General features: G+C 45.8%; 1 protein-coding gene across 4 annotated transcripts in view; it reads left to right on the forward strand.

Moving 5' to 3' along the window:
• Positions 1 to 13,278, forward strand: part of AMOTL1 (angiomotin like 1) — a 202,163-nt gene that overhangs the window by 78,904 nt on the left and 109,981 nt on the right. The window lies entirely within an intron of this gene.

Raw genomic sequence — 13,278 nt, forward strand, 5'->3', positions numbered from 1 at the left:
TTTGGCCGTCGCGGCCCGGGACCCGAGGTGCAGGGGCGCCCGAGCCGTGGGGCGGGCCTTTAACGGAGGGGCGCTGCCATATGGCCGCGCTGCGCGCGACCCGCCCGCGCGCGGTCCCCGACGGCCGAGGGAACGGGTGGCCGGCGGTAGCTTCCCGGCGCGCGAGACAAAGGCGCGCACGCCCGCCCGCCCGCCCGACACGCGGGACCTTCCTACGGCCCCAAACTGTCGGCCCTGACTGGTGGGGGCGGCGAAGGGACGCCCCAGCCTCGGTTCGCCTTCTCCGATTGCCCCTTCTTTGTTCTCCGCGGACAAGTTTCTTTGGCCGAAACTGGGGAGTTAGATCCCTTTCTCTCCCTTGCTGTTACTGTTGCTTCAAAAGCATCTGTTTTCGGGGTGGGAGAAACATTAAACTTTCCAAGGCACTGGCCTTTCTTGGAATGGGACTTCCGTGGCAGGAGGGAGATTGGCACTTTGGTTGATGACAGCTGGGCAGAGCCGGGCCCCCGCGCTGGGCCAGGGGCCGGACGTGCCCCGTGGGCAGCCGAGCTGGAGGACCGGGCGGCCGAACCGACGAGCTGCTGGCGCACAACCAGCTCCGGGGCCCCCGCCGCGGCGACCTTTCCAGGTTTCCCCCTTAGGAGCTTGGGCTGAGAACCTGGCTGGCGGCCCGCTGCTCCCGCTCCTCGCCACGCCCTGCCCTCTAGTATCTTGATTGATGGCTGTAGAGACTTTACATTTTGGTTCCAAGGGTTTTTGCATCTTTGACTTCGGTGTTGGTTTACTGTCCCCAGGTGGCACGTGCTTTGGAAAATGCCCGGCTGGTGTGTGGATCACCTGGACTGGGGCTTCTGTAGACGTGGTCCTGGTGATGGGCCGGCCTCGGAGACTTGGCGGTTGGGACAGAACACTTTTTGCTCGCGGTCCCTCAGTTCCTTTGCCCTGTCCTGGTGGAGTGTGGACATGGTTGCCCGCTTCCTTCTTCCAAGGCGTGTTAGGAGGATCGAGTTTTTGTTCCATCCCTGGGTTGGGAAGATCCCCTGGAGAAGGAAATGGCAACCCACTCTAGTATTCTGGCCAGAAAAACCTCATAGGCAGAGGAGCTTGGGGGGCTACAGTCCAAAGGGTCGGAAGGAGTCACTGACTCGACAACTAAACACACAGACACACACACACAGACACACACACACACACAACAGGCAATGGAGGTAGGGAATCAGGAGGGCCCTTTATGATCCCCAAAGATGCTTTGGACCACCCCCAAACAATAAGGGTACTTGCTATAAGCAAATACAACCAGAATAGAGGGCTTATTCATAGCTCCTATTCCAAAAAATGCCCTTCCTTTTCGGGAAGTGAAAAGTCTGGACTTGAAATGTTGAACAGTCATTCCTCTCTCTGCTTCCAGAACTGGCCAGTGTGTCCCTGCCAGACTGACTTAAGATTTCCCCTGACTGCCCACCTCTCCTGGACCCCGCAGCTCTCCTTGGATATCTAACCCATGGTAGGGATTGGAGTCTCTCTAGATTGCAAGTTCTTGAAGCATCTAGACCAGTGTGACATTTAACCCCCAGGACCGGGCTCAGATCATCATAGTGCATCTACTATAATGCTTTTTATGGAAGAAGTGTGGTCATAGTACTTCTCACATTTTGAGCTGTTCTGCAGGGGAGCAGAGGATTGGAAACCACTGATTTAAATAAAAAGGAGTAGGGCATAGAGGAGAAAGCTTTAGAGCCGCCTGCTTCTACTCCCTGGTGAGGTGTGGGTGGATGCTTAGTTTTTGGATGGATATACTTTGCTTTGTGAGATACATTTTTTCAAGATAAATGAAGAAACCCTTGTGAACTCTATAAGTAGGATAGGATGAGAAAAGGCGCTCTTAAAAAAATAATAATTATTTTGATTTAGGTGGGGAGGCAGTCTTAGTTGTGGCACTGGGATATAGTTCCCTGACCAGGGATGTAACACAGGTCCCAGGTTTTGAGATCAGGGAGTCTTAGCCACTCTAGCACCAGGGAAGTCCTGAGAAGGTACTCTTAACTCCACTTCCCTCTCCCTTCTTTTTAAAATGTGCACAAGTCCTGGTGTTTTGCTTCTGTGCAGATGGTGGAGGGTGAAGAATACTAATGTACAGAAGGACATGTGGAGATCAAAGCACTTAAAAATGCATCTTTTCATGGAAACTAATGGAGGACTTTGAGTTTAAATGAAATTTTAAAGTACTGTCCTTAAGAAAAGCACAGGAATGCAGAAATGTGAATGATTTTATGGGAAGGCACTCTGCTGATTAAACTTGAGAGTGTCTGCCCTTGACTGGTTGGTCTGGAAGGCTTATGTGTAGAGTACTCTGCCTTTTTTTTTTTTTGATGTCCACCCCTGTGGAGAAGTGTGGACCCAGTGCCTGGGGGAAACATGGCTGAACTAATTGAAATTAGATGGCAGTCTGGCTGGTGAGTTTTATGGGAAAGTACAGCCCATGGGTACCAGTGCTGTGTTTCTTAGTAATTTGTGAAAATGCTTTGAAAATGATGAGGTATCGTGTGACATAAAGCTTTTCAAAGAAAAAATAATAATGAATGACTTAGGAAAGGAGGGGATTGCTAGTGAAAATTGTAAAAATCTGATTTTCCAGGCCAGTAAATGAAAAAGGAAGTAACTTTGTAAGACCTGTTAATAGTCCTGATAAGCAAAATTCTCACAAAGTAGCATTCTCCTGTCCCGCCCCACCCCCCGCAACCCCTCACCACTTCCAAGAATCTGTCTGCATTTTAAATGGATATGGTAGCTTAGATCAGTAAATTCTCTAGTGTTTTGAATAATTTTTCTCCTCCTAGTTTTTCACTAATTTTGGTAGGTTCTTATGTCCCAGAATTAACTAGGCAGTGGAATACTTGAAAAGCAAGGGATAGCTTGGAGGTCATGGAAGAGGACATATTTAATTATAAGTTTTGTTGAAAATAGTCTGGGGTTGTTGAGGTTTTTATTTGTTTGCTTAGCAATTTATTTTTTAAAATTTATTTTGTTGGTTTGTTTTGTCTCGGAAGGAAGGCAGAATTTAAATCTTGGCCATTGTGGGTAGATCCGCACAGGGCATTTTCTGAAAGAGAGCCTCGCCTGGGCTTGTGTGTTGGCACCACTTTCAGTTCTCTGACTTGTGGGCCCTTGGCCTCCATCCTTGTGAAACTCTAGGGTCTGTTCATGCCAGGCTGTTAGGACCAGACTCCTGGATTCCCAAAGTGGCTCACACATCAGGCATCTTTCCTCCCTTTATTGGGGTATGGGGGAGTAGCTCCAACATATTAGGAAATGTATCCCCTTTATGCCTCTGGAGAATTGGGTTTAACTTAAACAACAAAAAAAAATCAAGCCAGTGGTCCTACTTTGTGTGTTTAAATCTGTACTTGGGACCTCACTGGCCAGTCGTGCAGCTATGTATACTTCTTTGTTTGTTTTAAGTGAAATGCCTGTAATTCCCTTGTTTAACTTTTAGTTTTGAAATGATTGTTGCTTTATGGGAAGTTGCAAAAATCGTAGAGAGGTCCCGTGTTCACTTCACCCAGTTTCCCCCAGTGGTAACATCTCACGTAACCAGAGCATGGCAGTGGAACCAGTAAATAAACGTTGGTACGATCGAAACCATATTCACACTTCACCAGTTTTACATGCGGACATTTTGTGTGTGGGGGTGGCGTGTAGAATCGTTCGTCTGTGTGGATTTCTGTAGCTACTTCCACAGTCAAGATACAGAGCTCTTCTATCACCTCCGAGCTCTTTGCACCACGCCTTTGTAGTCACGCCTCCCTTAACCCCGCCCCATCTCTTAACCCTGGTGACTACTCAACCCCTTCGCCATCTGTAATTTTGAGAATGTTACATACATAGCTTTATGCGGTATGTGGTCTTTTGAGATTAGCATTTTCACTCAGCTTAACACCCTTGAGATCCACCCAAACCGTTGCATCATCACTAGTTCATTCCTTTTTATTGCTGAGTAGTATTCTTTGGTGTTGATATACCAGTTTGTTTAAGCATTTACCCACTAAAAGACACCTAGCTTGTTTTCAGTTTTTGGCTCTTACAGTTGAGGTTGCTGTGAACGTACATGTACAGGTTTTGATGAGGACAGAGTTTTCATTTCTCTAAGACAAATGCCTTGGATTGCGATTGCTGGGTTTTGGATGGTAAGCATATGTTTAGTTTTTTCTTTTTTAAAGAAATCGTCAAACTTTTCCAGAGTGGCTATACTATTTCACATTCCCACCAGCAATGTGTGAGAGGTGCAGTTTTTCTGCGTCCACACCACCATTTGTTTATTATTTTAGCGTCCCAGTAAATGTTCTAGTCTCATCATGGTTTTGATTTGCATTCTCTAATGGCTGATGGTGTTGGACCATCATGTGCTTATTTGTCATCTGTGTGATCTGTGTGTCCTTTATGGTGAGCTGATGTTCTAAGTGTATTTTTTTTTTTGCTATTGAGCTTTGAGAATTCTTCATGTAGTCCAGATATGAGTCCTTTGTCAGATATGTGGCTTGTGTATATATTTTTTTCCAACATGTATCCTGTCTTTTTGAACTTTTAACAGGATCATTTAGAGGACAAAATTTTTTAAAATTTTGCTAATATCCAATTTATTCTTTTTTTTTTGCTCTTATGAACTGTGCTTTTGGTGTTACATCTAAGAACATTTTGCCCAAGTTAATTTCCCAAAGATTTTCTGGTTTTTTTTTTTTAAGTCTCATATTTTATGTCTTCAAATTGCAGTTCCCTTATACAGTGCAGTTCTCTTAATAATGTGTATGTCTTGCTATCCATGTTATCAACCATCTCTTAGGTATCGATTGTGTATTTTAGTGCTCTGGAAGCCCACTGGTGAATCAGATATAGTTCCCACTCTCCCGAGCTCACTATTGGTGCAGTGGTGTGTGGACATTCCCAGGTGTTACTGTCGGAATAGAGAAGAGCGAGGCGTATGTGGGAACCCAGAGAACAGAAGCCTCAGGGAGTTCCTGCTCTGATCTGGTGGTCAGGGAGGGCTTCCCTGGGCATGTTGCCTGAGCATGGTGAGAAGACAGTGGATTCTTGCCTTTGATCTAGTTTTTGAATATTTTACTGGCATGAATTCTTCAGTGTAAGTTACCCTGGTTCTTGAGCACGGGCTGAAGGACTCTGGGTAAACTGAGTGGTTGAGGACTCTTTTGAACAGCACGTGACATACTGGCATTTAAAAGGAAGTACTTAAAACTGAATAACATAAAGAGTATGAGTAAGGTTGAATAGATTTAAAGTTAGAATATGTGTCAAAATGAAAAAAGCAGTAGTATTTTGGATTGTTTGGGTCAGATAGATCTGGTTTGCTTCTTGGCCCTGCCACCTCCTTGCTGTGTGATCTCAGCGAATGTGACCTGTGCAGCCTCACAGAGACAGTGGAGATAGTCATAGTGCTCACCTGGGGGAGGAGGGTGCAGGTGAAATGAAATGATGCATATATAGTACTTAGCACAGTGCTGGGCACATTCAATAAATGCCTGTTGTTATTTTAAAATAGCAGGAGATAAATGATTTTGTTTTGTATATTCTCATTTCTTTCTCTGAGAAACTGGAATACCAGCTCTTAATCATTGATGCTTAAAAAAAGCCATAGAACTTTGTCTTTTCACACTTGGGAACATGGTTGTATACTAAATACTATTCTAAAATTTATTTAAGTATAGTTGATTTACAATATTGTGTTAATTTATGCTGTACAGCAAAGTGATTTTTATATATATATTCTTTTTCATATTTTCTCCATGATGCCTTATTACAAGATATTAAACATAGTTCCCTGTGCTATACAGTAAGACCTTGCTGTTTGCAAATATTTATTGAGATTAGAAGCTAGGATACCCTGTTCACAATCTAGTATTCTCTATAGAATATACCTTTCCCCTATTTCTAAACCAATTTCTTTTTTAGAATTTCTATAAAAAAATTTTTTTTGGCTGCACTTGTGGCTGAGCACACAGGCTTAGTTGTCCTGCAGCATGTAGTTAGCTCCCAGACCAGGGATGGAACTTGCATCCAGAATCTTATCCACTGGGCCAACAGGAAAGCTCCTAAACCAAGATTTCCTGTTAAAGAACAATTTCCTCTGTGCCCTGACCACAGGAGGTGTGTGCGGTCCCGAGCTAGTTCAGAGCTTGGTGGTGGTGTCACTAAGACACTAAGTCATGTCTGACTTTTGTGACTGCATGGACTGAAGCCCGCCAGGCTGCTCTGTCCATGGGATTCTCCAGGCAAGAATACCAGAATGGGTCGCCATTTCCTTCTCCAGGGGATCTTCTCGACCTAGCGCTCAACCCTAGGTCTCCTGCATTGCAGGCAGATTCTCTACTGACTGGACTGAGTCCTTATTACCCGAAGTACAGTACATCAGGGCTGACGTCACCAGGACGTGTCTCAAACTTCACTCCTGGCGGCTCCCTTTCCTTTCCCTTGATGACCAGGTTGTTTATTTCCCAGAGGAAATGGCCTGGGCTTCAGATATAGAATTGTGGCGCTGTGGTTCTCAAACGTGGGTGGACATGGAGGAGGAGGAGGGCTTGTTTTAAGCCAGACTGCTGGGCCCCACTGGCTGTTTCTGTTTCCACAGGGCTTGGAGAGGGCTTCAGAATTTGCACTTCAGACAAGTTTCCAGGGGCCACTGTTGCTGCTGGTTCTGGTTCGGGGACCACACTTTGAGAAGCACTATTTTAGGGCATAGCCTCCCCGCCCCTATAAATTAGCCTAGACTGGTGCTTTACTCTTTGGAACTGAGTTTGTCCTGTTTAATAGTTGAGATTAACGTCAGTTTGATTTCTGTGGCTCCTGGCTGATATGCCTGATTGCATCCTCTAATCCCTCCTCCACGCCTTCCCCCTTCACCACCATGACTTTTCCATTGTCTTTTGACCTCTCACTCCTTGGAAGACATGTGAGGTTAGGGTACATGGTCACCAAGTGCCGGCGATATTGCCTTGGCCAATTCACTTTTGTAAAATAAATGTGTTACTAATGCTTATATCCTGACGTGAGGTGAGGCTTACCTGAGATAATGCATGTGAAAGGACCACATAAGAGGTAAAGCATGGTGCAAAATTTATTTTTTTATTATTTTGAGCATCCTTGATTTCCCTTTGAAAGAGTATCCTAGGATTTTGGGGGTGGATTGATGCTGAGTCTCACCGCTGCTGAGGGCACCTGGTAAAGATGGTAGGTACATTGTAGAGTGGCTTCCTACAGTGGACCGTTTGGGCTCGGGTCTCTAAGGGCCTTCCGAGTTGTGATGTGTTGGAGGCACATTGATATATAATTGTCATGACCAGAGAAGAGTTCAGGGCTGGAAAAATGCTTGAGCGGATGCTGCGCTGTTAAGGAAGTTCACTTCCTCACAGTAGAGAAATAGAATTCCATGATTCCCACCCCACCCCCCCCACCCCCACCCCCCACCCCCCGGCAGCTTAATCTGGCCCGTCTATTTTTTTTTTTTAAAGTTCGAGATTTCCTCCGTCCTCAGTAACCACTAGCCACATGTGGCCATCTAAAATTAATGAGCATTAAATGAAATTAAACCTTCAATTTAGTTTAGTCACAATTCAAGTGCCTATGAACCATTTCCAATCATCACAGCAAGTTCCACTGGCCAGTGCTATTCTAGAAAGATACTAACCCTGTTTGTCTGAAGGCAGTATCACTGAGCTTCGTACTGTGGGACCAGGACATGTTTCTGAGTGAAATGAACCACTCCTCCTTGGAGGTCTGGTGTGGACTGATGGGGAGAAAATACCACGGGGGATGCTCTTGTCAGCTTGAACCCCGCTTTGCCGCTTGGTGTTTCTGAGACTCTTCACTTGGAAGGTAGGTCAGTGAGGCATCTGGGTGTGGAGCTTACCAACTTAGCAGGCTGCTGTCAAGGGAGGGGGGGTCTACTGTTTCTCAGGGGTATTCCTAGATTTGTTTGTGGGGTTCTTCCAGGAATCTAGTCCTTGAGAGAAACAAATGGAAGTGTCAGGGTGGGTTTAGCCCTGAGATGCCCCTCTTCTGGGGAGGGCTTTAGCCCCGAGATGCCCCTCCCCTGGGGAGGACTTTAGCCCTGAGTTGCCCCTCTCCTAGGGAAGGATTTAGCCCTGAGATGCCCCTCTCCTGGGGTGGGATTTAGGCCTGAGATGCCCCTCTCCTAGGGAAGGCTTTAACCCTGAGATGCCCTCTCCTGGGGCGGGATTTAGGCCTGAGATGCCCCTCTCCTGGGGAGGGCTTTAGCCCTGAGATGCTCCTCTCCTAGGGAAGGCTTTAGCCTTGAGATGCCCCTCTCCTGGGGAAGGATTTAGCCCTGAGATGCCCTCTCCTGGGGCGGGATTTAGCCCTGAGATGCCCCTCTCCTGGGGTGGGCTTTAGCCCTGAGATGCCCCTCTCCTAGGGAAGGCTTTTGCCTTGAGATGCCCCTCTCCTGGGGCAGGATTTAGCCCTGAGATGCCCTCTGCTGGGGCGGGATTTAGCCCTGAGATGCCCCTCTCCTGGGGAGGGATTTAGCCCTGAGAACCCCTCTCCTGGGGAGGCCCTGCCATCAGCCTGGCCTCCTCCACCTCGGGTCGGCAGCTCCGTTGCACCAGCCAGTGCCAGCGGGTGGTGGGCGGGGGGCTCGTTCATCTGGTTCAGGGCGCCGGTTCGGACTTGCTCGGATGCCATTCCCCACTGCGTCATTCTCGCTGTTGCTGCCTCTGAAGGTGTTCCGCAGACTACCGCGTCCGCTCAGTCACCAGGTGGGCCCCAGGAAGTTTCCTGGACCCATCCCCTTCCTTCACGTGCCTCCACCGCCCCGCTGGCTGGACTCCGGTGGCCTGGGCTCGTGGGGGAGCCACGCGATAGGCGCTCCCCTCTCTGCTGTCTCGCACCTCTTCCGATGAGCCCGGTCCTCCCCCCTACCCCTCTCAGAACTGGCAGAGCCAGACGAGGATGGCAGGTGTCCTGTCTCCAGGCCCGCTCTGCCTCCTCAGCGTGAGGTCAGGCCCACAAACGCCCCGTGGCCCTGCGCCTCCCTGCGTGCCCCTGGCACCTCCCTGCCAGCAGCCGCTGCTCAGCCGTAAGGGCTGCTCCGGGAGGTGAGGCCCAGGCATGGGGCCCCGGAGCAGGTGTGGGCCCGTCTTGCCCTTCCTCACGGGAGCCATGCTCTGAAGGGCTCTGAGATCCAGGTTTCTCGTGAGTCAGCCTTTCTGTCTGGGCAGTCTGGGGAAAGGAGGGAATGTCATATTCTCCAGTGAGGCTGTTTCCTGAGGGATGGCCTCCTAGTATCACGGCCACCAGGTTGTTCATCCTGGTGATGGGGGAAATTTTGGTTGAAAGATGTGAGGGCAATTTGTCCATTCATATGAACTCTTAATTTATAATCAACCCTCATTTTAGGATGTTAGGTTTGTTTTCAGTGCTTGATATTACAGGCAGTACTTTAATAGCTTTGTGCCTACCTCTTTGCAAATGTGCTAATATATATCTAATATAAATTCATAGAATGATAACTACATATGAGTACCTTTTGAATGTTAATGGATATTGCCAAGTTACCTTCCAGAGGTTCTGTTTTTTTCCATAAATTCTCCTCAAATCAGTTTTGTTCAAATTTTACCGACTGATAAACAAAACAACTGTTATATTTTAAATTTTTATTTATTTATTATGAGTGGCATTTAGCATCATTTTAGACATTTATAAACTATTTGTTTTCCTGAGAACTTTCTATTTCTGTGAAACTTTTGCATATTGATTTGCAAGATCTCCTTATACATTGAAGGATGAGCCATTAATTGTCAAAGAAAAAGATGTGAGGGCAGACAAGAGGGCCTCTCTGGGGTCTGTTTTGAGGGACGGGTCAAGAAGGAGGAAGGGTAGAAACAGAGACTAGGAAATGTTCTTTTTCAGAATCATGGAACCTTGTGGATGCAGTAGACATCTGTCTGTGCATTAAACTCCCTGCAGAACACAACTAACTGCACTCTAGTTTCTGAAAAAAAGAGTGGTCTAATGTTCCTTTCACTAGAAGAGGAAAAGAAAATGCCTTCTGCAATCACAGTAGGCTTAAATGAAGGCACCTGGGAAAGTACTGTAACCAGCAGCACAATACCATTTACACAAAACCTTGAGGACAGTGGGGATTGTGAGTGTAAGAAGTTGGAGGTTTGTTAAGGGCGAGGGGTCCCCAACCCCCAGGCCATGGACCTGTAGTGGTCGTGTGGCCTGTTAGGAAGGAACTGGGTGAGCAGCCGGTGAGCCAGCAAAGCTTGTCTGTATTTACAGCCGCTCCCCATTGCGTTACCTCCTGAGCTCCGCCTCCTGTCAATCAGCTGTGGCATTAGATTCTCAGTAGAGCTCGAACCCTACCGTGAACTGCGCACGTGAGGGATTTAGGTTGCCGGTTCCTTCGGGGAATCTAATGTCTGATGATCTGTGTTGGTGAGGCTAGCCTTGGGGTGTGGCTGCCACTGTCTCCCATCACCTCCAAATGGGACTGTCTAGTTTCAGGGAAACAAGCTCAGGACTTCCCCTGGTTCTGTCTTATGGTCAGCTGTATAATTATTTCAGCTGTATAAAGTAGTAATAATAGAAGTAAGGCTCCCAGCCAATGCCGTGGGTCTGGACTGTGGCAGCGCCTAGTAGAGACGGCTTGTTTCTGTCCTCTGTGCTGAGAAGAGGCCGGAGGTGACTGGATGATTTGGGATTGGGTCATTTGGAGACTCCTTCATTCATTAACCTGGCCCCAGGGCTGGGGTGCACTTCAAGGCTAGGTGTGCAGACTGGAGCTCCTACAAGTGGCCTTTCGTCTCAGTATCAAGCTAGTCAGAATTCTTACATGGTGGCTCAGAGCTCCAGCTGTGAGTGTCCCAGCAAGCAAGGTAGAAACTGCTCTGCCTTTTATGTTAGTCTGCATCCGCTAATCCCAAACTCCCAATCCATCTCTCCACCAGTCGCCTTGGCAACTGCAAGTCGGTTCTCTACGTCTGACATAGAGAAGTTCATTTAAGTTGAGATAAGTTCATTTATGTCATATTTTAGATTCCACATGTAATGATATCATATGATATTTGTCTTTCCAATTTACTTCACTTAGTCTGATAATCTCCATCCAATAGTCATGATTCTTGTTCCATTTCCCCATTCTCGTAAAAGAAGCCAAAATGTATTGAACATACACTTTGTGCTGGAGCAACTGCTTGTAGCCCTTGCCATTGTCTCAGTTAAACTTTATAACAGCCCCGTGTAGTAGGTCCTATTATCCCCAATTATTAATACCAGTGTAATGGCCAACAAGAAGTTAACTCATTTGCTCTAGTTCAGGTAGTTTAATATATGGCAGAGCCTGGATTCTTACACTGTTTAAGACTCAACGTACATTGTTTAAGAAGCAGATTTGCCAAAATAAAATGAAAAGCATGGCACATCCTTTCCATTTGGTGGATATTTTCTCTTCTGTCATTTTTATTCTTTAAATCTTTCTAATACTCTGGTCTTCTGGCTTGAGAGTATCATTCTCTTTTCGTTTCAGTCATCCTTTCTTACATCCTTCCCTTTGTCCAAGGGTTGCCTGACTTCCTGCTGAGCTAGTTATTACAATTTCTTTTCTTCCCGCCTCTTAAAAGTAATCTCACGGAGGCTTTTTGCCAATCACATATCATTGTTGATTTGTGTTCCTTTTTATAAGAATTCCTCAAGGGCAAGAAAATGTATTCCTGTGGAGGTGTTTTCTAGAGAGGCTGCTCTCTCTCTTCAGATGCATTTCCTTTAATCAGCAGGATTCGTTCATCTGATAGAGTTCAAGCAGGGCTTTGCATCAAAGGGGCTGTGTGCGTCTTCTCTGTAAGTTTCACCAGCTTCTGAGGGCTGTGGGCATCTTTCTTTGCCTGGGCAGGGAGGTGACTCATTTTCAGGTATGATTGACTTGCAGCCGTTTTCATCTTAAAGTTATCCTTAAGTTTCACATCTTTCCCTGGAAGAGGTTATAGAACAAGAGTAGTGTTTTTCAAAGTGGTGTCATGTGGAACACCAGGAGGGTTTCTGAGACCTAATAATTAGCTTCATAATAATATTAAGACTACTAAGATGTGTGTCTTTTCCACTGTATTGATGTTTGTACTGATGGTACAGAAGCAACAGTGGGTAAAACTGCAGGCAGATCGATATGAATCAAGGCAGAGGCCTCCGACTGTACTGGAAATCAGGCCACTTCTAACCAACATAGTATAGAAAGCCCATTTCACTTAAGAATGTTCTTGTGGTACAAATGATCAATTCTATTAAATCTCCAGGCTCAAGTACATCTTTTCAGTGTCATGTGTGACCAAGTGGGAAGTACACGTAAAGTACTTCTGTTGCAAAGGGAAGAAGAGTCCTTGTGTGACAAGCACTTGAGTCCTGAGTTTAACTAGCAGCTTCTCTCAGGTTTAGCTGAAAGAACAATGGACAAACTATGGTTATTCTGAGTTAGGTATTTGGTAGCTGCTGTTTTCTCAAAAGTGAATAAAGGGAGACGTCAAGAAAATCAATGGACAGTATTTGCTACTGACGGTAAAACTCAAGCTTTCAAGTGAAAATTAGAATTTTGAAAAACTTGCATTTGCCAACTGTGAGCTTGACAGCTACCCAATATGTGAAAGAGTTTTCTGATGATTGTGATCTGTGGTGTATTAACAATGTGATTTTCTTGATATTGCTTACTTGAAATATTTCCATGTATGGAAGATTTTGTATAGGTCAATGAACCATTATTTTTCTATGACCAACCTATGATGTTAGCAAATCCTGCACTGATAAAGAAAATTCCAAAGTGAAAGGTGGACTGATAGATTTTAACATAACAGAATATAGAGAAATATCCAGGAAACGTTCACCTGAAATGGCTTTTTGAAAAGCTTATTTTTTATTGAAATGTAGTTGATTTGCAATGTTGTGTTAGTTTCAGGTATACAGCAAAGTGATTCAGTTCTAGTACCTATTCTTTTTCAGATTCTTTTCCTATATAGGTTGTAAAATAGTTCCCTTTGCTATACAGTGGGTCCTTGTTATTTATCTGTTTTACATATAGTAGTGTGTATGCTTGATGGGGTCGCACAGAGTCGGACACGACTGAAGAGACTTAGCAGCAGCAGCAGCAGCAGTGTGTATATATTATCCCCAGATTCCTAATTTATCCCTCCCTTCCACTTTTCCCCTTTGGTAACCATAAGTTTGTTTTCTAAGTCTGTGAGTCTGTTTCAATCTTTTGTAAGT

The sequence above is a fragment of the Capra hircus genome, chromosome 15 (assembly GCF_001704415.2).
Source record: "Capra hircus breed San Clemente chromosome 15, ASM170441v1, whole genome shotgun sequence".
NCBI classification, from domain to species: Eukaryota; Metazoa; Chordata; class Mammalia; order Artiodactyla; family Bovidae; genus Capra; species Capra hircus.